Below are 27643 nucleotides of genomic sequence, written 5' to 3' on the forward strand. Positions count from 1 at the left end.
CTATCTATCTATCTATCTATCTATCTATCTATCTATCTATCTATCTATCTATCTATCTATCTAAAATTGTCATTATGATCTGACAGTAGAATAAGATACAGGTCAGCTGTCTGTGGCTCCACCCAGTGGCTGTAATTTGATCTGCAAGAATCCGCTGCTCCTGGACCAACACAACCAATCAGAGCCAAGGGGAGTGTCTGAGAAGTGTCAATCACCCTCGTGCATACCTGGCAGCCCCCCTCCCTGCACAGTGCTATTGGGCAGTGCCCCTCCCCCGCACAGGCGCAGTGCCTGCCCTCACCTGGTCAGAGAAGTTCAAGCTCAAACTCAAACAGTAAACAATGGCGGAGAAGCAACTGAGCAGGTAAATGCCCCCAGAAAGGGCAAAAAAAAAGACAAAGAAAAGCAGTGTTAAGAACAAAGAATTGGACCGAGCCAGAGAGAAAACACAGATAAATATCAGCGCGCCATTTCAGAGCTGGAGGAGCTGCAGGATTTGTAAGGAGTCAAGAGCGACGCAGAGCTAGCGGCTTTTCTGCTGGACAGGTAAGGACCCTGCTTGATGTATGTTTCATTCTATGTTTTAACCACAATGGCGGCGGTTACAGTAACACTCGCAGTAGCACATATCGCTGTATGATGTTGCAGTCAAGCTATGTAGCTTGTTGATAACTCTAGCTTGTTAGCTTTTATGCTAACCCTGGTTTTTAGCTTTGTCTTTATGGCTACTGGTTAGCAAACGTGTCTTTGAAGTGACCGGGCAGTTTAAAGGCAGAACATTAGACCCAGAACATTTGAAATATAGCTATCTTCTCTTCTTTGAATTCTTTAAATATCTGCCAGTACATTTGACTCCACGATGTGATCTGTAGTTAAATATAGCAACCTGCTTTATGCATTGTCGGCCCCTTTAATCTTCTCATCCTCTTTGAACCCAGACCTGTTATTATGTCATCATTCAGAGCACACCACCAACAATCAAAAGCTGTGCAATTATTATCCAAGCATGCTGCGGTCACTAGGGCTGGACTATATTGTAATACAGAATATAAAAAAGCACTGCGTTGTTGCCAGGACTAGGTGGCAAAATCCAAAATCATGACACTTTTGACCAAATGCTGCCACGTACGATTGGTATACGTTTACAAAACATTTCCACTGTGACATTTTGGATAGATAATCAGAACTAATGGAGAAATAATGACTAAGTGTTACAGCTCCAGTTTTCATTATGCTGTGTTGTCTTATTACATGTGTAATTGTGAAATGGTGCCCTCATGTGTTGGGTCTTGCTTTTCAGTTCCTCCTTCCAGTGTTTTTCTGTTCCTTTCCCTCACATGTCCTTTTCCCTCCTCACTCCAACTGTACCTCACCCACCTCGTTATTGTGTGTGTGTGTGTGTATAGTCTTTGTTCTGCCTCATATCTTTGTCAGTTCATTGTGTGTGTGTGTGTGTGTGTGTGTGTGTGTGTGCATTATGCCACCCAGTGTCTCCCCATTTGGTATGTTTCTGATTTCTGTTCCTCAAGTTTTCATTGATTTGCACTTTGATTAAGCTCTTTTTCTCTTTTTTTTCCTCTCTTTTTGTATCATTCAGCTTTGTTAAATAAAGCTCACTCTTAGTTCCTATATCCTGTCATCTTGTTTTCAAAACCTTAACACCAAGTTGCCAATGTTGTCATTATACTGGAATTCATAGCTTCAGTAAGATACCTTCAATACAAAAATATTTTATACCATGTTTAGGGTGGGGATATGGACACAAGACTGAGGTTGTCAAATTTTCTTTTTTTTTAAAAGGAAAATATAACGAGGCTTGTGCTCTCTATGTTAAGCACTACAGCAATTATGTTCAAATACTTCTAACTATAGTCAAACCCTTTTTCCCCTCTGTTGTCTGAGATTCCTCAGGCTTTAGACGTGCGCTCCACCTTTTAACGAGCTAACACAAAGCAGAGTGAATAAGACAAGCGACGGGAAGACAGCAGTGTGAGTGAATTAGAGGAGACGGGGCTGTATGGGCACTGCAGTGGTGCCTATGTGTGTCGCGATGTTGGAGGGAAGAGATTGCGAGAAAGTGCAACTGTGAGATGTTGTATGGATATTATAAAAAATGAGGGAGATTTGTCAATTTACCACAGCGTATCCATATTGTCTGCGTCTCCTGCTGGTTAAAGAAGATACATTTAAGCCATTATCTTTACAGTCCTTGTCACATCCAGTCCGTCTTATCCTCGACTGAGAGTTAACACAGGATATGGTTAGATTGGACTGCTGACACACACATTTATAGGACAAAATCACCTCCTGCACACTGAACAAGGACTGTAATAACTGTCATGACCTGCCTCGTGGCATCATGGTTACTGCACAGCCATTAATCAAAGATCATAAGAATGTCTAACAAGGAGTTCCTGGATTTCTATTTTCGTCATCCCAGAGCTGACACATCATATTATCACCAGACAAGTGCAAACTGTGGTGAAGTCAAAATTGTTCTGCCTCCAGTGTAATGGCATTATTGGGTTAATGCACTGCACCATCACGTCTTGACCGTATCTTCACTGTATATTCTGATACACTGGTGCTCTCAGGACCTAAAACTAATATTTACAATGTGCCTCTCCCCTCTCCTGGTCGACTATATGAAACAAACAAAGACAAACCTCGTATTGCATTCTGTGTTGTTTTTCTATGTCAAGCGAGAATCTAAAATCTAAAATAATAAGCAATGTGTTTTTGACCCCTTCAGTGTATCAGTTAACTGGCGATAAGAGGGAAAGCGTCCGTTGGCTCAGAAGAAAACTGCATTCTGCGAGATGCCCCAGCTGTGATAAAAGCGCTGTATTCATATAGCATAGAACAACGGGCTGATAAACCATATCTTAAAAGATTAGAGGGGCGACGAGCTTATGCTCAAGTTTGCAGATAAGCTCTGCTGTAAATACACTGCAAAACAAAAACAAACGCTCAGTGAGTTAAACAAAAAAGTAATTGAAACACAGCAGCACAGTGAAACTTAAAATATATGGACTGATATAAGTTGATGAGAAAAAAAATCAATAGCCTGACAGAGCACCATAACAAGTTTTTATTATACTAATTCCTGATCCCATATCCGTGCTGTGTATCTTTTCCCTTTATCTTGAATTTGGGTTAGAGTTTATATCTGACTGATTAGTGTAGTTTTATTATAAGGCGATGTGAGGTCAGGGTTGTACTGGCACTAAAACATAAGGGTCCCAAATTTATTTATTTATTTATTTTTGTGCTGCACAATATCCAAATGAAAAAATTCCTCTGACCAATCAGGTATTTTCCTGGGTTTTAGTGGTATTTTGGTGGCCGGTGCACAAGTGGGAGGCGAGGCCCAAAAACTAGAGGAAAGTTAATTCAAAACGAGGCAGCAACAACGGCGAATAAATGCACAGTAATTCTCGAACCATAAACACATTTAATTAAACACTACCAAGCCAGTGAGTGCAATTAAATTGACAAAAAGAAACCGTATGTGTTTAAAACTGGAATCGTGTGAATTGATCTATAAGTGAAGATCGCTGGACAGATTTATTGACAATTCTGCAGCCTTTAATGCTACAAAATCAACTCTGCACAAATTAAACGGGTCTGTTATAACTCAGTTGTATCACAGACATCGAATTCGAAGAGAGGATCCTTTTTTTCAAGGTTTGAAATGGATTCTGCGGTCGTATAAATGGGCTCATCTAACTGTGTTGTATTTCTCGTTTCAATTAACAATGTACTAATTAACAAACTCGCACCATCTGCCCCTTGGCTGCAGATATGTGGTGCTGTGTGTTCATATTGTGGGCGCGCTCTGCACCATCCAGACAGCAAGGTATGATTTCCTGGAAAAAGAACATTCTTCATTTGTTGAGCTCATTGTTGTCATGCATCGCCGTGTTTGGCACAGCTGTTTCAGAGCAATGAGACGAGGATTATAGTGACTGTCTGAGAGCATATTTATTGCTCACCACGCCCTCTGAACTACATTCTACTTCACGGAGAAGGCCGCACAATGTTTGTGCTGTTTGATATGCTGACCTTAACTGTGTTTTCAGCACACAATGATGCCCGTCTGCGGTGCTAATAATACTTAAACCCACTTGCTTTTTGTGCACTTAAGTAAACCAAAACCACAGGTGCGCTCTGAGCCGCCTACATAGTCTGATCGCCCGAGACCTACCACTTTGAGCGTGTCGTGTATTTTTAAATAGAGCCCTGAGTTGGTGACCTGCCTTGACTGAAAGTAACTAAGCAACAGTGAATTTCATACCGATGTAGAAGATGAAAAAGAAACCGTGTATAATTAGGCACAGGTCATGTCTGGTCGACACCTGGTATGCTTGATAAGGTCAGCATCAGCCAGCAGAGCAACTTGGTCGCTTAATTTTGAATATTTAATGTGTGTAACATTATATTTAATGCTATTGAGGATTTCTTAGCTTAATTCTTACATTTACTCTGCACTATAAGCTTTAAATCATATGATGAAACACAGAGTTTAGCACACATTTATATATTTGTGGTGGCCCCTGTCGTCATTGGTCCCCCAGGTTTTGATTTTCTGTTCATGGAGCTGTGCGCTGTAAACATGACGTAGTGTTTCCAACACATAGACTTCACTTGGGTGGGCCACCTCAGTGTATTAACAGCTGCCACCAAGTATTTCTCATTTTCATTTTTTATTTGTGTAAGGGAAAGGCGCCATCTTTGACTGATTAGTGAGTGGACAAATATATACGTGAGTGATGGCGACAGTGAATTTACCATCACTGCTTTTGATCTGGCATCAAATGATCTAACATGATACATAAAATATCCCCCCAAAAAACGGCTGTCAGTGGGTTTCAGTGGTCTTTCCTGTCAAATCTAGTTTCACTGTGGCTTCATATACCATCAGACATCAGTCATGCAGCTGACTCATTTTTCATTTTCATTTTTTCCTTGTGATGAGAGATGTGATGTATTACTCTGTGTGCGTCTTAGGATGTAGGGGTTATTTTACAGTTGATGGTTTTATAATGGTTGTCTGCTCTTTTTCACTCAGACGATCCTCTGTTACCACCTCTGGATGTGCCCCTGATTTATTATCTCATTTCCCATCGCGTTGGGAAATGTGTGACCATTTTTATTTATAAAGTCAAGTCGTTGTGACAGCTTTGTCATTTCTGTGAACTGGTCTGGGACCAATATGTCTTTCAATATGAGGTCACACACTCTTGAGTTGCTCCTTTTCTAATATGAAAACTTTGGAGAGTGGTAGCGCACATGCCGAAGGGCCCGATAGCAGAAAGTCCCAGAGCAATCGCTCTCACAGATCAAGTTCCAGTTTAAGTACATTTTGATTTGATTTGCGTTGGAACGATCTGTTTTCATTTCGCACTTTAAAGAATTAAATGACCACTGTTAACTTCCCCCTGACCCAAACCTCTCTGCTGGACCTCACTATAAAGCTGGCAGTATGGTGGCAGTACTGAAAAGAGTGCTTAAGCAAACTTTCTGCGAATAAATAAGGCTTAGGAAGCTGTGCAGTGAGACATCATTATATACTCCTCAGTTGACCACTAAGCAGCAAGTTGCAGCCTGAGAGGACCCTTGAATGAGACCCCTGTGTCCGTCTTTAGCTCATGTGCCAGTCACCATTAATGCTTGTTGCACCGGCATGGCTTTTCCCTCTGCCTGACACTCACTTGCACTCAGTCTACCCTCAATTGCTGTCACTTGTGTCCTAAAGGCTGTCATCTCCACTTTGTGCTCCATTGCCACCATGTCTTCTCCACTGCTCTATTTTTCCCCAGTTCAGTCAGGCTTGTGGCTGTTTGTCAGTAGAGGCTGATAGCCCGGTTATTTGGTTTAGCTGTCTGCCTCCCCGTTACTCTGCCACTACATTTTGGCTCCAGTGAGACATTTCATTATCTATCAGTGCCTCAGCGAGACCGCATTTTCTAACAGCACCTCATGCTTATCATTTTGCACAATTTAATGAGCTAGTGTCGTCCTATCTTGCAGCATCTATACAGTACATACTGGCATACACACCTCCAAATATTTGCACAATGAGGACACATTTTTTTGTGAGTTTTTTTTAAATGATGACAGTTGATTTTAGTTTTTGATTTTGATACAAGCCCCCTTAATATGCTCCATAATTTGAAGTGATGTCTGTCAAGAATGCAAGGCAACATCATACCTGTAGAGGTCAGCATCTGCCTAATCTTTTTCTAATGGAATATGAATATTATGTGGACAGAGTTTATCAGCCATCCCCTTTCAAAGCTAAAATGGTATTTTCACTCGGGGGGTGAAAAAAACAAACATTTCTCAACCATAACCAAAAAAATATGGCACGTATAAAACATTCAAAATCTAAAATAAATGCAAAAAAAACCCACTTTTTAACTAAACTCCAAAGTATTAACAATCTCAGTGCCAGATTGCTCATTCCACTAGACATTTATCATTTTTAAATGATCAGGGACAGGAACAGTAATTAGCTGATCTAGCTCTTGACTAAAATACCTCCACCAAAGCTTTCCTGCTTTCCCAGCAGGATTTCATACGTAACACTCAGCTCAGGAAACAATGCTGTTGCAACATAACAAACAGTTTGTGCTCATGATTCAGCAATCCTCTTATGGGAAATTGATTAAAAGGAAAAAATAAAATGTTGATGTGGCACTTCATAGTAATGTTGACTCAAGTATTTGTATTCAATTAAAATACTCGGAGTAAGAAACAATGACATCACACAGCGCTTGTTGACTCTGTTAACACTTGGACAGGTACGCAGCTCCAGAAAAACACTCATAAGCATTAAAGACAAGTAGGAATACAATTTTTGTGGCCGCATGCCAAAATAAATAATATTTTGGCGTCAGTTCTTGTTAGTGTCGGTGTCATACCGGTGCTATTTTTCAACACAGTGATTCAAAACCTTGACAATTATAAGGCAAAATTTGTCGAAACTAAATCGCCCTCTGGCGACTGGCATTTCGCTGTGTCACATTCCTTATTAGTCATTAAAGTGTGCATCATTTAGATATATGTAACACCAGATAGCTTATATGCACTCGGCGTACCATTTTATATAACTTACCTCTCCCGGCGCTTCCCGTTCTCCTCTCTGTATTTGGAGCAGTTATAGGAGAGCCTCATCTAACCAATTATAATTAGCTGAAATCTATCAATGTCAAAACATGCCAAAATGGATTAATATCTAAATTTATAAATGTTCAATGCCTCAGGTAAAGCCTGTAACATATAAATTAATTACCACTCTTTTGCAATTTAATTTGCAAATTAATTTGCACGAAAAAAAAAAAAGAAAAAAAGTGGCACATTTTCCTGGCCGATTGCCAGAGTAGTATATTTTTTTTTTCAGTTGTAGGCCTGGATGAACATTACATTAGCTAATCTACTCTCAGTAATCGGAACATCCCTTGTAGATATACGTATGCACAAATAGCCCATTTGACACATGTGTTTAATTGGAAAGGTCAGGGAGCAGGATTCGCCTCCGCTGCAGCTCTGTTGGAACTGTTTGGCCCTCAGTGCAATCTTCAAAGTGGCTCAATAGCGGTTCTGTGCAACGTAGATGTAATATCACACATCCTCTAGTTCCCAGCCTTGTACACCCACAAGTTGCTCCTACTAGGAATTCAAAACAGAAACCTCCCAGTCATCAGTCGGCGTCCCCTACCTCTGGGGCTAACCTGCTGCACAAGGAGAGTTTTTATTGCTAGCTGTCAGCAGGACTTTTGTATTTTTTTTTTTTTTTTTTGAAGTGTAGGTGAATAATATGATAAACTGCTCCACCGCCGTGTTTAAAAGTGCATACGTATCGCATGAACTTCCAGTGAAAGCTGACGAAAGGATTTTTATTCTTTTTGAAATGGAGCGTATAGCCAAGTACAAACAAAAGGTGCGGGACTCTCACAAACTCTGCTGAGCTAAGAATGTCCATTTTTTTCGTTTTTTATGAAGGCACTGCTTCCCATTGATGTACAGTCTTTACAGTGAGGAGGCACTTAGTTTAACAACAGTGTCTCGTCGTTGGGAAACTGGAGCTTCAGTGGAGCGGTTGGCCGCGTTCCAGTGCAAGACAGTAGTTGTAGAAGGGAGGGAAAGGCATTCATCTTGCTCTTTTTCCATCCAGATTTCCAGTCCAGGAATTGAATTAAAAAAATATTGACAACCCCCTGTCTGCAGTTACTAATGTGCTATACAAAAGCCATTGTTCTGCTTGCCCACTTAGCGTGTGCATGGAGCACATCAGAGATTTTCCACTGACTCGTCTAACTACAGGTCATAAGAAAAAATACATGCACTGATTTGAGACAGAGAAAATGTAGCATTTAAAATGTATTAATGTTGAAATGGTATGTAATGTTACAGTTTACAATGATCAGCTTGGAGATAGAGTTTACACACAACCATGAAAAGGGAAATACAAACTGCACTGATGGCAACACCACACGCTGCATCCTGCATCCTGCATCTGAGAAACAAAAATGAATGGATAAGTTGTTAAACAGATAGAGGAGTGTGAATGACTAAACATCCTGAGGAAAAAACAAATTCCAGTGAAAGCTACGGCTTGTGTGAAAACATTACTGTTACACTTTTATATAAATAGCATTAAATAACATCCAGTTTGAGAAAAATCCAAATTAACACACTGAAACATAATTGGTGGTTTCAGTGAAGGGTTGCTTGAGCACATCTGACAGGGCTGTGGGAGTACGTCAGGCAAAAAAAAAAAAAAAGGTTTGAACCACTGGAGCAGAAGATACTGAAACCTATAGGACACAACAAAGTTTAATATAGACAGACTTTTGTTAAAAAAAAAGAAATAGAGAAGCTTAAATTGAATCCCTAATATCCATGAAACTGTGAAGCTTTTCTCTCTGGAAAGACGACAGCAATGTAACGCAGAAATGCTGTCGTGCAACTAGTTTCGGGTGGATAAACAGAAAAGATCATTCAGCATGTAGGGCCTGTATGGAGGCAGTCAGTTGAGAGATGTAGTTCAGGTTGGAGGGCTAGCTGAGTAGGCGGACAGGTATTGGGAAGAGGCTGCAGAAGCGGCAGCCGGAGCCAGTGGAGATGGACTAATTCCACCTCCCACAAATCCTCCAACAGTTGATTGCCTGGGTGGGCAGTGTCGGAGGCAATCCTCCCTGCCCTCCTCTTTGCTCTGGCATTAGGCGACTGCTCAGTGGAGAGCAACTGGCAAGCAATGACCCTCTCAGCTGGATGACACACTGCAGTTTTCCCCCGGAGCGAGAAGACATGGAGCTGTGGCAGACTGCAGAGGATATCAGGATAGTCTTGATTGTTGATCTTTATCCCTGGACAGGATATGTTCTGATAATTTTAATCCTGCTTTTGTGTAGCCGTATGTGCTACTCCTAAAGCCACAACATTTTTATTCGAGTTAGCTGGAAATGGTCAGTAATAAATAAGTCAGGGGTTTTCATTTTTAGGCTAATATGGATACCTGGGTACAACACTGAGGAGTTTTCAGCACACAATGACATCCGATATTGTTTTTAATGGTCTGAAACCCTATTCAGATGGTATTTTCGGTGTAGTTTTCTTTAATATTGTCTCTGCCGCGTAGGGATTTTTTTTATTATCCATTAAATGCTGGAATATACTGCTTAATATCAGTGCAGCCAATATCGAATGTTTGTTTTTCATATTAAGGATTTGGGCAGGTAAGAAAACAAAAAGTGGCATTTACAGTGTGTGAGGCAATTAACAGGCCACTTGCGTGCATTTACATTTAAGCACATTACAGTAATTCATACATACACTCATACACTAATGGTGGTTGCTGCCATGCAAGGTGCCGACCAGCACATCAGGAGCAGTTTGGGCATCAGTATCTTGCCGACGGACACTTCAACATGCAGAACAGGGGAATCAAATCCGATAACAATACGCTGGCTCTGCCCCTGAGCTACAAACAGTCACGCTGGGTCATTTTCTGAGTTCCTATCCAGGTATATAAGATACATTATCTATACATTTTTGTCAAATATTACTTTGGCAGTAAAGATGTTTACAATTTTACAGCAGCCATTGAATATCTGAAGTTTGCACACACAAAAAAAAAACCCTATCAAACTTTTTTTTTGTATAATTGCAGAATGTAAGCTGCGGTTTGACTGAAGCTCAAAATTCAGGGCCTTCGATTTTTCATGAACTGACGTACAGAGGATTATCTACGGTCTCCTCGTGAGATTATAATTCAACCCCTTCGTAACAGTCCTCATTTCAAATTACTCACTCCCGTTTCGTTTCGTTTTTTAGCATTAAGGGACTTAATACTCAATATCAGAGACGGATGAGCGCGACTCATGAATCTTGTACATCAAGTGCACATCTTAAATGTCACATTTTGAGGGAACTGAAGAAGCCTCTTCAGTTCACTTTTTCTTTTTTTTTTTACTTGCACATGCACATACACACACAAGGCGATGCAGGAGTAATCGGTATCAACAAGCGAAATAAACAAATGGTGGTTATCGAGATGAAGCATGCTGATAATAGGTTCACCTTCTCTGTTGACCTAATGGGGGAAATCAAAAGCAGGGGCTGAAGCAGACTGCTGAATCGATATAAAGCACTTATCCTGATTGGGCACCACTACAGGGATAAAAGTGTTAAAGCTGGTAAGGTGGCTCGCTTAGTTTAATTCTCCGGCCTTTCTGTTGTCTCTTTTTTCCACAAAAGCGGCGATCTCTGTTAAAGAAATGCATCTATGCACACTTGAACATCAGTTTAAGAGGGACACGCACCGCTGTGTGGTTCTGGGGTATTAATCTAATAAAACAACATGCATCATAGCAGTAATGAACAACATGTGTTAACTCTAAATTAGTGTGGATGCCGCTGTCAGACATGATACAGCGCATACACTACTATCCCCCCAGCTCTGTAAATGGAACATGGCCCCTAGCCTCGAAAACATGTTATCAAGTACACGTGTCCATCTGCCGAGTGCTGAGCAGTTGACAGTTCATCAATAGCGACGCTATTAATAACTCGGTTCCAACACAACAGCCCAGGGACTAGGTTAGATAAGAAAACATTAATCTCCTCAACAAGTCCAATCCGTTGTGCAGCGTTTAAAAACACCGCTGCAATTAACAGAAAAAGGTGCTCAATCATCTGCCATCTCAGCAGTCATTCCACAGTTATCACATAAAACAAAGTGTACTTAATGAGGTAATGCCCAAGTATAAGACTGTCATTAAAATTAATTATCTCTGGTGATACTTCTTGTAAGATGCTTGAAAAAAAAAAGTGAGGTTTTCATTTAGTAATGTGTGAATGAATGATTAGCTACTTGAGGTATTTGTTTTTACAGTCTGAAACTGCACTCGGTCAACTGTTGACTAAAAAAAAAACTGGATAAAGAGAAATTATTACACGTCTATGTATCCAAAGCTGTAGTTTTTAATTTGATGTCCTCCAACAACGAGCTACGCTCGCTGTGAATTGTTGGCAAGTGGAAGCTACCCTTTTAGCGGCTAATGTATGCGTGATGTGACACTAGGTGCTGTCCAATAAAATCAATGAGCATTTTTAATGGATGCAGGTCAGTTTGGCCAATAATGTTATTTAAGTCCTTTACAGTAATTCGAGGCTAATTAAGCTAGGTAATTTAACATACTCCGCTTCAGAAACAAAAAAATAAACACACACACTATCACACACAAGCCGGGCCAAAAAAAAAACCCCCAAAAAACAACAACATAATTCTGTCTTTAAGTCAGCAACAGTAAATGTGCTGATGTACCAGTTAAACACAAAGTTCCAGGCTGCCTGCACAACAATAAATTGTTCATTGAATAATTTAATGGCTGGAGAAAACGGCCCTGGTTTGGACCCAGTTCATTATACTTGTTTACTTGCATGGGAGACGGCCGGGATGGAACTGTAGCAGCTAAATTGCCGGCATATTTAATGGTCATATGAATTCATTTCATTTTCCAGGGGAACTTAAGGTTAGACACTCGGTTAAGGAGCATCTAACAGGTGGGAAGGGGGGAAAATTCAGTGAATGGTTAATAATTATGCACATTATACTGTCCATGTGGGATTGGGCCATGGCAATCGTTAAATCAGAAGCCCGTTCCCTCAACATTTAAGGGACCGCTGCTCTCTTTAGAGCTATTAAATAACGTGACGTGCTATATTACTCATCCTTTTGAAAAATAACACCATACATTAATCATACTGAGGGGAAATCTTGAGGGGAAAATATACTGCACATGATTTTGTTCTCTGTTGTCTATCAAAGGACTTGACCTGAGGTGTTCAGCCTAGTTTAATAGGACAAATATTTTCCCCTTAATCAGTCTTTTAGTTCCAAATCTGCTTTGGCACCTGATGGAAAAAAATGCATTGAGAATCCCTTCTACCTATGTGCTGATGACATGTCGGAGTAATACGAGCTACCTTCATCCCTACTGTTTTCATAGTGCCTCTCAATGCCAACTTATCTGATGACATCACCGAGTAATGCACTTCTCTCCCCTTGTTTTTGCCCGGGTGTAAGAATTGAATTCTCATGTGATGCAATTCATAGCAATGAGTTTTATACCATTGAAAAAAAATAAAATAATTAAAAATGCCCCAAAATTATGTCAGCTGTACTTTACTTTGCAGTGTAAAAAACTAGATTTATATAAATGTTTTCAAGCAAATCCAAGCCATTTGATATTTTGTCCCCCTTATCAGTTTTACACATGCAGCGGGAAAGTTCATTACGTGTGACAGAGCCATATTATCTGTGTACACAACTTAAATCTAAGAAGCATACTTTTATTTAGGCAATAACAGACTTGGATCAATCTCTTGAGTTTTATTTGAACATTCACATCCTTAATGAGTGCACCGAATGCCCAAGAAGTTTTCGGTGACACCAAGTCCTCTATTCCGTTCTTCTAGTGTCACTGTAAATCAGGAGCATTTGAATGAACAGTGGGTTTGGGGTGAAAGGCGAGATACATCACCGGCACTTGATAGTCCTGAGGCTAAATCAAAATAGATTGAGGATTTGATGTATCCCATCATGCACCACATATCTTACCTCGCTATATTTTTGAGTATCCACCCCGCTGCCATCGACGTCCCTAGGCATTAAATCTACAGCTCTTTGCATTTTTCCATTTCAGTGTGTTTTGTTTGCGCCTGGGTTTATGTGAAGTGATGTATGCCCCTGATGCACTAATGGGCAACATTTGGTTTCCCAGTCTAGAGGTGTTAAAAGAAAAAATAAGCCATCACCCTCCAGACAATGCACGAAAAAAATACAGTCCTTTTTTCTAAATGTCTCACATGCATATGGTTCCTGAATATGTTCCAGAAAGGGTTAAAGATTGATGTTTGTGTCAAGATTATAACTGCAATGACTGCTGGAGGCTTGGTTCCAGGAAACAGAGTGGAGTAGTTCAGTCTGAAATTTGGCTCTCGGCACTAAGTGAACCAGCTAAATGTATCTGACTTCCATGGTGAATTTGCACCAAAGAGCACATTCACTGCGACAGAGAGGTGATTTATATTATTCTTTGGCGCCCCTCGGGAAACGGACACTAATGTCATCTATACACAGGTGAATCACCTTTTTCTAAAGTGTGCGTGAGCGTTCAGCAGCGGTGAAATGCGAGGGGATACTTGACGTTGAATTTGTTTCCCAGAGAGACAAATTTGGGACAATATTGTTGACAATCAGTAATTACAACATAGACTGTTAAACTCTAAAGGAATGTTTGCCAATGAGGCAATTTAGACCCATGAAACAAGGAAATTAATGGTTTAATTACCAGCTTTTTTCAATTTACGACTTGACAGGAATTTCAGTGACCCTTTTCTTGAGTCTTTTTGCTGTCTTTTAGCTGAAAAAACAATTACCCGTGATGACAAGTGGGGCAAATGTGTTTTCTAGCCATATCATTATAGATTAGATGGATAAGATTTACCATTCTCTTACAGCCCTTGTTGGCTTCAAGGTAATCATGCCTTCCTTTCCTTGTAATATAACCGTATGCGAGTTGACAACCGTGACGACGAGTATATTAATGCACGTCCTCGTGGGAGCACATAGGGTCACAGATTCATCCATAATCAAAATATACCTTTTTTAAATAGAGGGAGTCACAGGACACAAATGACCAGAGAATGAACAAACAGCCACGTTTGTGATCAAAGATTAGGATGGTCCTGCAACTATGCAAAGTTTGATAAAAGGATTTGATCTGAGGTTACAGTATAGTATATTTAATGCACAGTGCAGGTGATAAAGCTTATTGAGGTAATTAGCGATTATTGTCTTCCTGTCAATATGTGTACTGTGATGATCAATACCTTTACTTTAGTAAATAAAGGTCACTGGAATGAATCATCCCGGTATTAGTTATTGGAAAATGGCCAAGTAAGTGATGAAGGGAAAGCCATTCATTGTACTTGAAAGCAGGATGGATGTAGTGATTGGACTGATTAATTTACTTCTTAAACTGTCAAAGCAGAGGACTCAGTGATGGGGGAGAACCATTTCAAATATTCAAAGGGGCGAATGTTCTTGTGAAACACCTATTAATCATGGAGATTTTGGCCGAGCAGATGAATTGTGGTGTCGGTTTTGCTATGCACGCTGCCACAGAATCATTAGCTACAACAGTCGCTCAAGCCAGAACAGACATGGAGGCTAATCAGCAGCTGTAATGGACACACTTCATAATTGTCAGTCTTTTTGCGGAGAGACCTAAGCTGGGGAGGCTGAAAGCGTTACTATGAAGCAGGCGGCTTTGATCGCATGAGCCGAGGAAGTGATGTGCCTATATACTCATTATTTTACTGCAAATACAAAGGATTGCCAGCATTTAATACCACAGTATTTTCAAAGTACAAATGTCGTCCTATTCTTATACTTACTGAAGCGAAGTGAGTTCTCTATAATTAAGGCAACTTTATAGGCACTGTTCCCAGGCGAGCGTATGTACGAGTACCTGTGTTAGATGTTTCATCTTTATTAGCCAGAGCATGGTAAGCCTAGCTCTTCATGCACTAATCCCCAGCTAAAGAAACAGCTTTCAAGGAATTAACATCAAAAGTAAAGCTTTGCGTGCCGGCGGGGGAGCTTTCAACAGAGCCTGCCTCAACTATCTCCTAAGTATTTTCAGAGCCTCGGGGATGAAGTGGAAGTTAAGTTTAACTTGCTCTGTGTTCTTCGGCAAGTCTTTGACCTTGTTCTCAGGTCTCTTAATAATCCCTGATATGTTTGAATCCGTACAGCGTTTGGGGCATTTCCATGGGTTACTTGCCGGAGGGGTGAGGATTTTTCACTGGGACCCCATTGCCCATTTTTTCCCTTCAGCCATAGCTCCTGTGATCGTAAGGTTGAGGTACATGCATGCTGAGGTTTTTGGATCGTGACATAAATTACTGTCAGGATCTCTTAGTGTACATGAGCAAATCCTTGGATTTCCATATATGCATGGACCAGAACATGTATGTGTTCATAACAGGGAGCTCATATATCATTTCATTAATTCAGCTTCTCCACTGAAGTCCTAGTTATTGCAATGTTAGTTAAAGTACATGAATTTAACCATAGCTGTATTTGGGGCCATTGGATGGATCCATTTGCTGAATTATGACTTTATTTTCTCATAGAGGTTTTGAAGTTGTACAGAGATATACAGATCAGCCACAACATTACAACCACCTACTTAATGTTGTGAAAGTTCCTCTCGTACAGCCAAGACAGCTCTGACCTGTCAAGACATGGCCTTAAAGACCTCTGAGGGTGTCCTGAGGACTCTGGCACCAGGGCGTTTTGTAGTGGATCCTCTGGGTCCTATATGTTGGGGGGTGGGGCCTCCATGGATCAGACTTTCTCCAGCACATCTTACAGATGCTCTATCAGAGTGGGATATGGTGAATTAGGAGGCCCGGGTGACACCTTGGGCCTTTTATTATGTTCTGCGAGCTGTTCCTGAGCAGTGTTTGCTGTGTGTCAGGGCACATTGTCCTGCTGGGGGGTCCACTGCCACCTTGTAGCGTTGTTGTGATGAGGGGAGTGTACTTGGTCCACAACAGTGTTCAGATGGGTGGTGTATGTCAAGCGGCATCCACATGAATGCCACCAGCCAAGGTTTCCCAGCAGAATATTATATTGTGATGAGATGATCAGTGTTAGTCATGTCACTTGTCAGTGGTTTTAATGTTGGGGCTGATCGATATATTGTTCAGGTCGTTTTGTTTTATCCATTTGGAACAACACCCTGTTGCCATCTTGCTTTGGTCACGCAGCAACAACTCTCTGACTCCTGTTAGTCATTTCATCCTAGAATAAACTTAACCAAAGAAAGTGTGAGTTTATATAATAGGTTTACTTTTAGTCTCTCTATATTTGAGACTGTAAAGCAACACATCACTCCCTCCTAAAGCCCCTTTTCAAGAGATGGTTCTTTGGCCAGCGATGATTGCTTTCACAATACTTGCTCTTGCTTTTGTTCCCATAACTCATTTACTCTTTCATAGACTGTGACAGCTCAGATTGAGCTAAGGGACAGTGACGACTGATTCATTGTGTCTTTCCAAAGTACAGTTGGAGAAAACGACATTGGCAGCTTCGCTTTGTAGCTCATAGAGAAAACAAACTGTATATCTGCTATCTTGTGAGGTCCACGGTGAAATCTCCCCGGTACAATAAATCCCTTGTCTACCTGATGTTAACATCCCATCAGGCAATCATCAGGCAATCTTCTTTCTCCTCTATAAATCTATTTATATGGCTCTCTTGAAAGAAGTGCTGTGGGATTTATTTTGTCACATGTCACACAAGCTGTGGGACTCTGAAACAGGCTGAACTGCAGGTCGCATCACAATGTCTCCATTCTCTTGTGACAAGGTGAGGTAGTTTGACTGGGACAATGCATTATGAATATCTTTGACAACATTTGAAAGTCCCAGACAGGAAAATTGTGAGCGTGAGCAAAAAACACACTGTTTTTAAAAATGTTTTTTCACAGACAGACTAGAGTGGATGCCACATCTCCCACAAATCATATAATGTTCCACTATAATATGTTGTGTGGGGGAAAGTAATGTCATCCAGGTGATGTTTTCATTTCTGCAGTTATTCCAGTATTTCTAAATATCTGCACATGGGAGCTAAAGTTTTTTTTTCTTTCTTTTTTTCGAATGACATGCTTAAAATCACATACCCAGATGTTTGTGCATTCAAATGTACTTCACAGAAATCAAATCATAAACTAAACTTTCTGTAACAGGCAGGGAACGCAGTGCAAGGTGGGGGTGAATACAGCACATGTGGCCCATGGAGGAAGAAGGTAGACTGCTGCAGGGGTTGATGACCTTGGAAACAGAAAACAGGCACACAAAACAAGAACTTTTTATATTCCACCGGGAGAGGTGAGTCCTGCACAGACAGCCTGACCTTTTGGCCGAGTGCAGTGAGGGACAGGGTTGGCAGTTGGCAGTCCAGATTTAACCATGAAAACATTCTGTTCTAATTTCTTTAAGGGCCTTTATGATTGAATAACAACTAATATGTAATATCAGACACCATGATGTTGTGAAAACTGCGATATTTTCTTTTCCTTAAGTGTGCTCATACATTGTTTAGTCCTTTCTTCCTCGCAGAGTGTGGGATTGAGATGGAGGCACCATCAAAATCTTGTTTTGCTCCCCAGGGGCTGCTGTTTTTTGCTTCTGACCTTTTTCCTTCATGTTCAGTATTTTCAATATCCACCATAACAAGAAAACTGGGCTCTGTTTTGTGGTGGGTAAGAAGCATCTTTCAGATGTAAGGTGAAAATCTAGGTTCACTGATCGTACTAGTGGCGCTAATTGGGACACTAATAGTACATCTGTCGTCATCAAGCTATTGCTGGAAAAACAAATAGATAGATCAAAATTCTGTGAATCGTTCACAAAGCAGTGTAGAGGCAAATATGTTTTTGACTTCAATCTTCATAAATGTTAGTGTATTACAGGGGAGAAGGGCATCGACTTGCCAGTCATTGAGTTGTCTGTAGGATTCGTCAATATATTTCCCACTGTAGATATCAGCAGCACAACCATTGTCAGATATCTTCATTGTTAGATTCTCATTATTTCGTAACTGCTGTTTGACTTTCCTCTCCCGTGGGGGACACATTGGAGGCAGCCTCATCCCTTCCTTTCTTTCTGGAACAGTTTGTCAATATCATACAGTATACAATGTCTTTTTTTTTTTTCTTAGTGAAAGTACTAAGTCAGACATGGCTGTTTGCTGGAAAGTACTTGAAGTCAGGGCTAAAGATGATTCTCTGTCAGGTCTCCTTCTCGCCAGGTAACAGTCTTTCCAACGTGTGAAAAGGGTTGTTATGTTAAAACACTTTCACATTCACACCTGGGTTGACCTATGCACTTCAGTCCTCGTTTGAAACATTTTCTGACGTATGCACCAGAGAAAAAAGCCTTTACACAATACAGACATACAGTCAAAGAACAGAGGTTTACATCGCCCGACTCCACCTTTCAGTCTGTCTTTCATCTCAGCCTTCCCTCTGATATTTCTCTGTTCACTGCATTGGGAGAAGCAGCTCTGGAAGCAGATGGAAGTGTAACCTCGTAGTAAACTAGTCATAGTGCTCCTGGGAATGCTAAACGAGGCAGAGCAAGCACAGAGTACGCACTTTGTCAGGAAAAACTTTAACAGTGACAACACGTCAGGGGATCGCAGTCCTGGGCTCTGAGCAACCAATCGCTAACCTGACACTAACCCCCCAAACCCTTACATGAGTCTATCTGTATACTGTCCATTATTTCCATCAGTGCCATTAAATGCACACTGCCAATTATTCCAATGTTTAAACCTTCTATTATGTCAATTTTTATTGATGTCAGAGTATCATCAAGCAATCTAAAACTGCAGCTATCAGTAGGCATGCATGATATGGATTTTTTTTTTACTCAATATATTAATTCGTAATAACCTACTTCATGTCATGTTCGATATCGATAAGATAACCGATTTCACATAGTTATATTTTGAAAAGAGTTCCTAACATGAAGTTTATGCACACACAAGGGTTAGAAAGGCTAAGATGTAGTGAGCAAAGCTGATGAGTTAATAATTTGATTTTGATTTTGATTTTTTTTTGTGAAGTAAATGGTGGACTTTTTCTCTCCTCTCTGAACCCTTGAGGACCTTGAATTGCAAGTGTGTTGTCTCCCTTTCAAACTATAAAGTAAATAAATAAAAACTAATTGCCCACACAACAGCTTTAGCTCTACCAAGGTGCAGAAGCAAGGCATTATGAGTGCGATGAGGGCATGCTGCACTCGTTGTTGTTGTTGATGATGTTGTTGTTGTTGTTGTTGTATTTCGGCTGGTTGTCAAAAGAACTGCAGATTTTGAGACCTTTGAAACTACCACCTGCTGTGTTCATTGGCTTGTGCAAGCTTTACATTTCTTTGTAAATCCTGATAGAACATTGCAGGCTTTTCCCAAAAGCAAGAACACAAATGTAGCAACACAAGAAAAACTCGAGATATAGTCACCATACAGGGATAGAACAATCTGGAGACCAGAGTGATGAAGAGACCGGGATGATACAGCAGGAGCATTAAGATGATGACTTGCAGGTGCGTCTCTCCGCTGCGGCAGGAACCAGCAGCCACGCCCACGGACTCAGACACACACACAGGGAAGGAGCAGGTGGTGGAGAGAAGAGGGGGGGAAATATGGAAAAACACAAAACGACATAAACACCGACTGCCACGGCTTAACTGTGAAAAGTAATTTTACTTTACAAATCATCAGTCACCTTGACAGGTATCATTCATGTTCTTGTGCGATGTGTAAGTATCATATTTGTGCAGCACTGATTCAGAAGAGTGACCTCAAGCACTCAAAGCAAAGAAAGAAATAATAACTTTACTATACCAACTCTAGCTTTGCATGAATGTATAACAGTGTTAGGAAAGACAGGATCCACTCAGCAGGAGTTGTAACAAAAACCTTTTGCCATCAATTGAACTGCTGGTGTTTCCGTAAAGTACCAGGCGGATTAGGCAAAGCAAAGCATTTTCCATTATTTTTCATGCTTTGCAGCACAGTGAAACAGCTGCAGTTCACCTAAAGGAGCTTTACCTAAACGTCTACGCAGTAATATTGAAAGTGGGACCTTGCGTCGATTCTGAACAGATGTTCACAGAGACGGGAAGTTATAAGATTGTATTACTAATCAGGATAGAACTACTCCAGGAGTCCATTATCGGAATCATCATGAATCAGGAGGATGGTTAATGTCTTCACATCAGTGACTTAAACAGCTGTCTAGCTCAATAATGTACAGTCCCTTTATTGATTTCCTGATGTATTTGAATACTGTGGATTCCCCCATGAAAGAATGACATGAAGATGCCCACCATTTAATTATCTATGATTTCTGCATGGAGGCTTGATGAATTGTGAGTTTTTAAGTATTTATCTCCAAAACGTATGCTCATAAAAAAAGATGTGTGCCACTCCTGTAATGTAATATAACCATTTGTTTCTGAACCAGTGTCAAGTAATTCCAATATGTTTTAGTTCCCTTTCCTGAGTTTTAAGCGTATTTTCATGATAATGTAATCGACATTATTGTGGACAGGATAATGGTGACAGGGAGTTTTCTATCTCCCCATTCATACTCGTCCATCATATCCTCTTCCACCAGGCTCTTCAGTAACATTCTCTAATATACATGGGGCCTATTGACTTTTGTGGTTATTATCCACCCTCCAAACGAGTCGGGTTTTTGATTTTTGAAGACGTTTCACCTCTAATCCAAGAGACTTCTTCAGTTCTAACTAACTGTTTTTTAAACTCTGTGTGGGAATGTCCTTACACTTGAGTTTCAGAGTCATTAGGGCCACTTGTGGGTCGTTCGTCAAAGTAGGATTAAGTCGGATTTTTGATATTCTACTGCCAGACTCTTTGATTAATTAGGACTCAGTGACACAACTAGGATATTTTGTAAGAGAAGTACCTGCAGTACAGCAAGCATTGAACCATCATTACCAGAGTTTGTGGGGAAACATTAGCACAATGTTACCTGTGACTGAAAATAGAATATGGAATAGAATAGATCATGCACAGACACCCTGTGGACAGCCCTGACCTTCTACATGTTTAATCAAACAAACATATCAACTGCTATATGATTAATAATTGATTATTTATTTGTCAACAAATTCCTAGATGAATTCTGTAAGAAATGTATAGGGTTATGGTTAATTTAAAAGCATTTCCACACTGTATATGACTGGATCTTCTCTCTACTGTGCTGTTGTTATCTGCAGGCCAGAGATGTTTTGGTGATTTTTAAAGCATGCTTACACCAAATTGTTTTATCCAACAAAGTCCCTAGCTGAGTATACTCTTGGAACAAAGCCTGGTAATCCATAACAGATGCACCACTGGAGTCGTATCCCATTCAGTACATGAGTCACTGGGCTTTATTAAACCCAATCTGGGCTGAACACCACGCTGTGTGATTGACAGGCATATTCCTGTGACCCTCTGGCCTCAGTTTTTTGTCCAGAGACACAGCAAGACCCCTTTATTTATGCTGTTGTTTGTGTTTGAGTATAATTGCAGTGGGCTATGGGTAGAAGCTGGTTGGGGCTGGGGCTGAAAGTCCTTAGATTCAGGATTTAGTTTTTTAGTAAACAAATAATTTTCACCAAAGGAACTTTAGCACCAACAAGACAGGCTGACACTCTAATTTGGCATGATGAAAGCATTTCCAATATTTGATATTCCTGCCTCAATCAAAATTAGTTATTGTGTTCATCAGCTAATGTATTAATGTACTAATCATTGCACCACTAATAACAAGTGCTTATGCATATACAACACAACTGATTTGAGTGGAAATCAATCATGTATAATTAGAACTTAAATTGCGTTGACATATTTTACCCCGTGGTAGAAGAAGGAACAGAACATTAAGTTCAAAAGCACATGTTACTTCAGTTTTTTTCACACATGACTTCATCACACAACTAATTATCGATTTTTATTGAGTACTCTTTTGGCTTTTCCATAACAGCTCGCTGCCTCTTCATTACCACTTCCAGGGAGAGTGGGAGGCAAATTCATATAATGATCTCTTCATCTTCACATCTGTCAGCTTTGGGTTGTTTGATATGACTTGCACTCCCAATAATTTTGGCTTGATGAAGTCACGGCACGAAAAAAGTCATCATCCACGTGTATTTTAGAATGATAAAGGGAAGCCAGTCGAGGCAGCAGTATGGCTTTCAGTGTGTTTTTTTTTCTTGGGGGGGAAAAAAGAACATTTGACTCAAAGTAGGACACAGCAGAATTAGCTCCTGTCTCAATACACTGTTGGCTTTTCATTTGTAATTGAAAGAAGCTCAAACTTGACACAGAACAAAGATTGCTTTTCTGTACACATCTGTTACTACAGTGCAGATGTGTGTATGATTGTGAAGTCGTACCCTTAAATAATCACCCTCGAGGCCGAGGAGGCTACTTTGATTAGTTTCCACATGACAGAGTCGAGTGTCTGTTGGTTTCTCTCCACGACGATGAGGTAGACTTAAACATAGATGGTGAAAATGTGTTTGAAAAAAAAAAAAAACAAGAAAGCATAAAGCTCTTTTCCAGCCTGTGCAAAGTTGACTTAACTGTCAGTCGGTGATTTGGATGCATAACTAATTGCCATCTTGCAGTAAGCCTGCGCCTAAGCTGTTTTGATGTATCAACTCGGAGCCTTGGCTCTTTCCTGGGGTTGATTATTTTCAAACTGTACAGGCCCTTTGGTTATGAGGTCTTTCATTTCCCTGAATACTTTGTGCTCTGTATCCCAGGTGAACTCACTTCCTCTCTTTAAAAAAAGCAGCTGTGTACTTACATATGTCAGAAAAAGGCAAAATGCAAACGGTGATGGATAGTGAGACAGTCCTCGGTTGTTTTCTTGAGCTCACTCTGTTCTGTTATTCTGGTTATCTTATCAGCTGTGTTGTTGGTGTCCAAATAGCTGACTATAAGGGAGATAATGCTCTTTTTCGAGTTTGAATTCATGCTGTCAGGAACAATGCAGTGTACAAAGTTTCTTGTCATACTCTTTTGACAGATATGTATGTCGTTAACAATAGCTGAGACGCCTTCATGTCATCAGTTTTGACTGAATTTTAATGCTGAAAATAGGGTGAGCAGCGTTTTGAATCTGTAGAATCTAAACGAGCTGTTAAATTTGGTCAGCTCAGTGATGTTTTATCTTTATGGCCTGCAGGCAAGAAGGGATCCGTAAAAGGTGAAGCTATATTGGCCACCTAGCTTAGCCATGACATCATTGTAGTAGTTTTCAGTAATGGGGTAATGTGTCTGTAAGGATGTTCTACATTTTTATCTCTAATTCTGAGACCGACATGTGTTTCCAGGGTTTCTCTGCTGCTACCACTGAATTAACTAATTTGGTACCATCTGAGACTGAGGAATTGCAGTTCTTACCACATTCATCACTGCATAATGCAAGTGAATGTCATCTCAGTGTGAGCTATGTTTCATCGGGGTCAAAATGAAAAGTGCACCATTGAAAAACGGTGAAAACATCTGCTAATTCATTCATGATCCGTCCTGTAAGTGTCTCACAGAGTGACAGAAATTCAGACCCCGGGAGTCAAAGAATACGGTGCTCTCGATTCTTCTGCATCTCCCTGTCTTTTTTTTCCTCCCTGAGTAATTTATTTATAATGGTGTACTTCTGAAAATTTAAACGATTCCATTTGCCACATGTTTCACTGCTTGTCCTTGGCCGGACATGTTCCCCAGTCTTAATGTGCAGTATTTCCATAGTGATCGCTCATTCACCCCTTCTGGCTTGTAGTCATTCTGTGCTTTTAATTCGTCCGAGACCACGTCTACAGAAGGGGCACAGTGAAAGCAGCATGGCAGTAACGCATCAGCAGCTTCAGTCTTCCCGTTAGTGTTCAGGCATCTCAAAACCGGATATTGAATACGTCCAGTGTCGACGAAGCTCTCCAAGTAGCATTAATCAAAGACTGCTTACTGATTGCACGGAGGGTCACCTCACACAGGCCAGTTTTATCAGTCAATAATGACCTATCAGCAAGCGTATTGGTATCCGTGTCTGATACGCACCAATATGAAATTATATTTTCTTCCAGAAGATAATGCAGAAAAAGATGTCTGGAGTCATTTGAGATTATTAAACTCCTAGTGAAGATTGTTTTTCAATGCATTGATGCAATTTTGGACAATGAAGTCTGTTGAAACTGTAATCAATCCTCTGCCACTCTTATTCGTTTGCCTGGCTGCATTTTGGGTGCCCGGTGGAAGCTATAAAAATGACAGACAGCACGCAGACAATATGTAAGCGCTGGGAGAAAATAGTGCAGTACACCACAGCTAACATGTCACTATATGAAGACACCTACAGAACCACCACAGCTCTCTACTACCAATCAACCGTGCCAGGCACGTTGACAAATGCCTTGGAAACAATGAATGTTGTCCTGCAGACTTGCTCACTTCTCAAGTCCCACAGAGGGGCAAAAGTTTTACAAGCAGCTGTCCCTGGTTAGGAGCTTAAAAGGCTGGAACGTGGCATCACTTCTGTGAGTGACAGTGCAAACTATAGCCTAGAATATCTCAGGTTGGGGCAGAGTAGCTCGAAGAAAAATGTGCTCAGTCTCTGTTTGCACTTTCAGTGTTCAAGAGAGTACTACTTTCATTATGCTCTGCACTTATTGTTTGCACTTAAAAACAATAAGACAAAGAAACACCTAATCGAGTGTAAAACTGCTTTTTAGTCCGACAGCAGCAGACGTTTATCTGCTGTGGTGATAACGTTAACTTTCCCTAACTGCCTTATCCGAAGCAGAGGCCTGGAATGGAATTTTGCAGGCAATCGCCACATCTACTAGGAACAGGGGGAAAACCATGTTCTCTGCACACATTCTCTTCTGTGAGCCTTGATTGGATTTGCAATTATACAACTTGTACCAACACAGTCTGGCTCAATTAGCCACGTTCTTTTTTTGCACTTGCTTTTAAAGAGCTGAATCTATATTTGTAATGGTGTAATAGAAAAACATCTTACCTAATGCACAACATCACAACACTCCACCACAAACTACACCACAAAAAATGAGCATTGACTTAAACCCACAACTCTCTGATGCACTGTCAACAACAATTACTAATGTATGGTGGGCACTCAGTGAACTGTAAATGACTTGTGCAGCGCCGAACCATTTGAGAAATGATCGCCTTTATTTGGCTCCATGTGTTTTGCGAAGGGTGCGGAGCCCGTCCTTTGTTTTGATTAAGATTTGTCACCAATCACCGAAAGTGAAGGGCACGCTGTTCTACATAATTCTTACATAGCGTACCTTAAAGTGGACAGTTATAGTTTGGTTACGTGAGCTGTCTCGTTGAGTCTCAGGTCTGGGGAAATCATATTTAGTAACCATGGCCACCAACAGAGAAGATTTAGTTTGAGCTGCCACCCTGCATTGCCCGCGTTATGACTCAGCAGATGTAGCAGAGAAGACAATGAATCCTCCCAGAGAACGGCGAGAACAAACGGGAGCGCATGGGGAGAGCGTCTGAGTTGCATATATCTGGGAGATGCGTGCACTCCCTCTCCGTACGGTCGGGATAAAGCGGGCCTGAAGAGCTGTGATTTATTGAGTGTGTGGAGGGCCCTGACAGGCACGGCTCTCATTAGACAGACAGAGTTTTAATTAGAGGGAGCACAGCAGTGATGCAGGTGTTTACATTTTGTGAGGAAAACTATGCCAAGCGCACAGGGGCACACCCGGCCCTCTCAGAGATGGAACAGCATGAGTGAGATGATCTCGGGACCTCAGAGAGCTTCAAGCAAGCAGCCTGAGTGAGTGTGGAAAACACTGGCTACACATTTACCTCTCTGATGAAATATATTTTGTGACTGCACAGACAAATACTAATTTATTTGGTGTTTACCCCACCCATAGGGATGCAAATGATCAACAAGGTATCAATTGGGGCATTTATACCTTGTCTTCAGGACAGTTGGTTGATTGGCTGGTTGTACTTTATACATAATTTACTTCTACTTTGGTCCAACCAAATTATCATTGGTTGAAAATGCTTCTTAATCCATTATTTTCGGTGCATGAGGGACATAATATATTTTACTCTACTACCAATGTGTTTTTTGGTTTTAATGGACTATAAGACTTACAAGACGGGAAATCAAAACACCCCCCTTTAATTGCCACTTGGAACGCGCCCACCTCGTGGATGCTGCCTGGCCTAACTTACTGAAGATTCACTTGGCTCGTCAGAAGTCGTCTGTGCGGCGGCATTTTGGACGATGAGGGTGACAGGAAGAGTCGAGTCTAAACTTTGATCGCAGCAGTTTTCTTATCACAGCCCAACACACAACATGGCATATCATCTTAAAAAAAGAAAAAAAAAAGTAAGCCTAAAGCAGGCTTTAGTTCTTTTTTTTTTTTTTCTTTAGCTTTTTTTATGGTTTCTGCTTAACTTTTCTGTTTAACACTTGATAGGCTGTGACAGTGTTGGTGAAGTAATTTTTCAAAATCCACATCACTAGTTAGATTTTTATCTTGAAATATTTCTGAAGGTGAATCTCCTTGTGCTTCACCAGTGGCAGCAATGACACCCAGACGGAGCTTGACATTCATCAAAATGGAAAAAATATCACAAATGTAATAGTGGAATCTATTGCTCGAGCCCATCAGCACTGTGGAGGTCGAACGCTTTAAGAAAACAAAGGCAACTTTGGAACCTGGAGCACGCGAGACAGTCACGCACACACTAACCACATAATACAAAGGACTAGAAGAGAAGATTCTGTAGTCACAACTAAGTGAAGCACTGAGCTTTAACACAGATGACTGAAGCTGTACATGACTTTAACCGCCTGCTTTTTGAGGACGAGAGGAAACTACAGAGTCTTGCACATGAGATGAACAAATGGAAGAGGTGTACATGGGCAAAAAACATTTGTCACACCGTGGCTGCTGCCAGAAAATCCAGCGGGACGTTATAGAAAGCAAATAACCAGACAGTGAAACAAGAGCAGCAACATGTCCCTCAGTTTGAACTGATTTTAGGATGTCTCTATGTTTTGGAACTCAATCTAGTCACTTGATCTGTAAGAGAACGTCATCTCTAATCTGGTTCCTTCAGATTTTGAGTTGAGTCTTTCTGTATAGACATCAATAACACTGATCATTGATCCTGAGTATCAGTGTATTCATACATATCAGATAAACCAGTTGTTCTAACACAGAACTGAGGCTTCACTATTTCCATAACTATGATTTACAAATTTAAAGGTGTCTCAATTTGAACTCACCGGCGTGGGTTTTTAACGTGGTGTTGACGTGAGCATGTGTACTCTGTATAAGCCGCACTGAGCTGTAAAGCAAACCTCCACTACAAAAGGCTTAGAACAAGTTGTAAACTCCCAGGGGATGTTAATGTGTTAGAACAAAGGAGATTAAGATTATATCTATTTCTGTTTGTTTTTCGTGACTGTGC

At 40.7% G+C, this 27643-nt stretch overlaps 1 long non-coding RNA gene across 1 annotated transcript; it reads left to right on the forward strand.

The window, feature by feature from the left end:
• The first annotated feature begins 424 nt into the window (after positions 1-424).
• On the forward strand, positions 425-27643 carry LOC119031510. The gene is made up of 3 exons (XR_005078623.1): positions 425-546; positions 17334-17475; positions 26745-27643. It is a non-coding gene; the product is annotated as an uncharacterized LOC119031510 (long non-coding RNA).

The sequence above is a fragment of the Acanthopagrus latus genome, chromosome 13 (assembly GCF_904848185.1).
Source record: "Acanthopagrus latus isolate v.2019 chromosome 13, fAcaLat1.1, whole genome shotgun sequence".
Taxonomy (NCBI): domain Eukaryota; kingdom Metazoa; phylum Chordata; class Actinopteri; order Spariformes; family Sparidae; genus Acanthopagrus; species Acanthopagrus latus.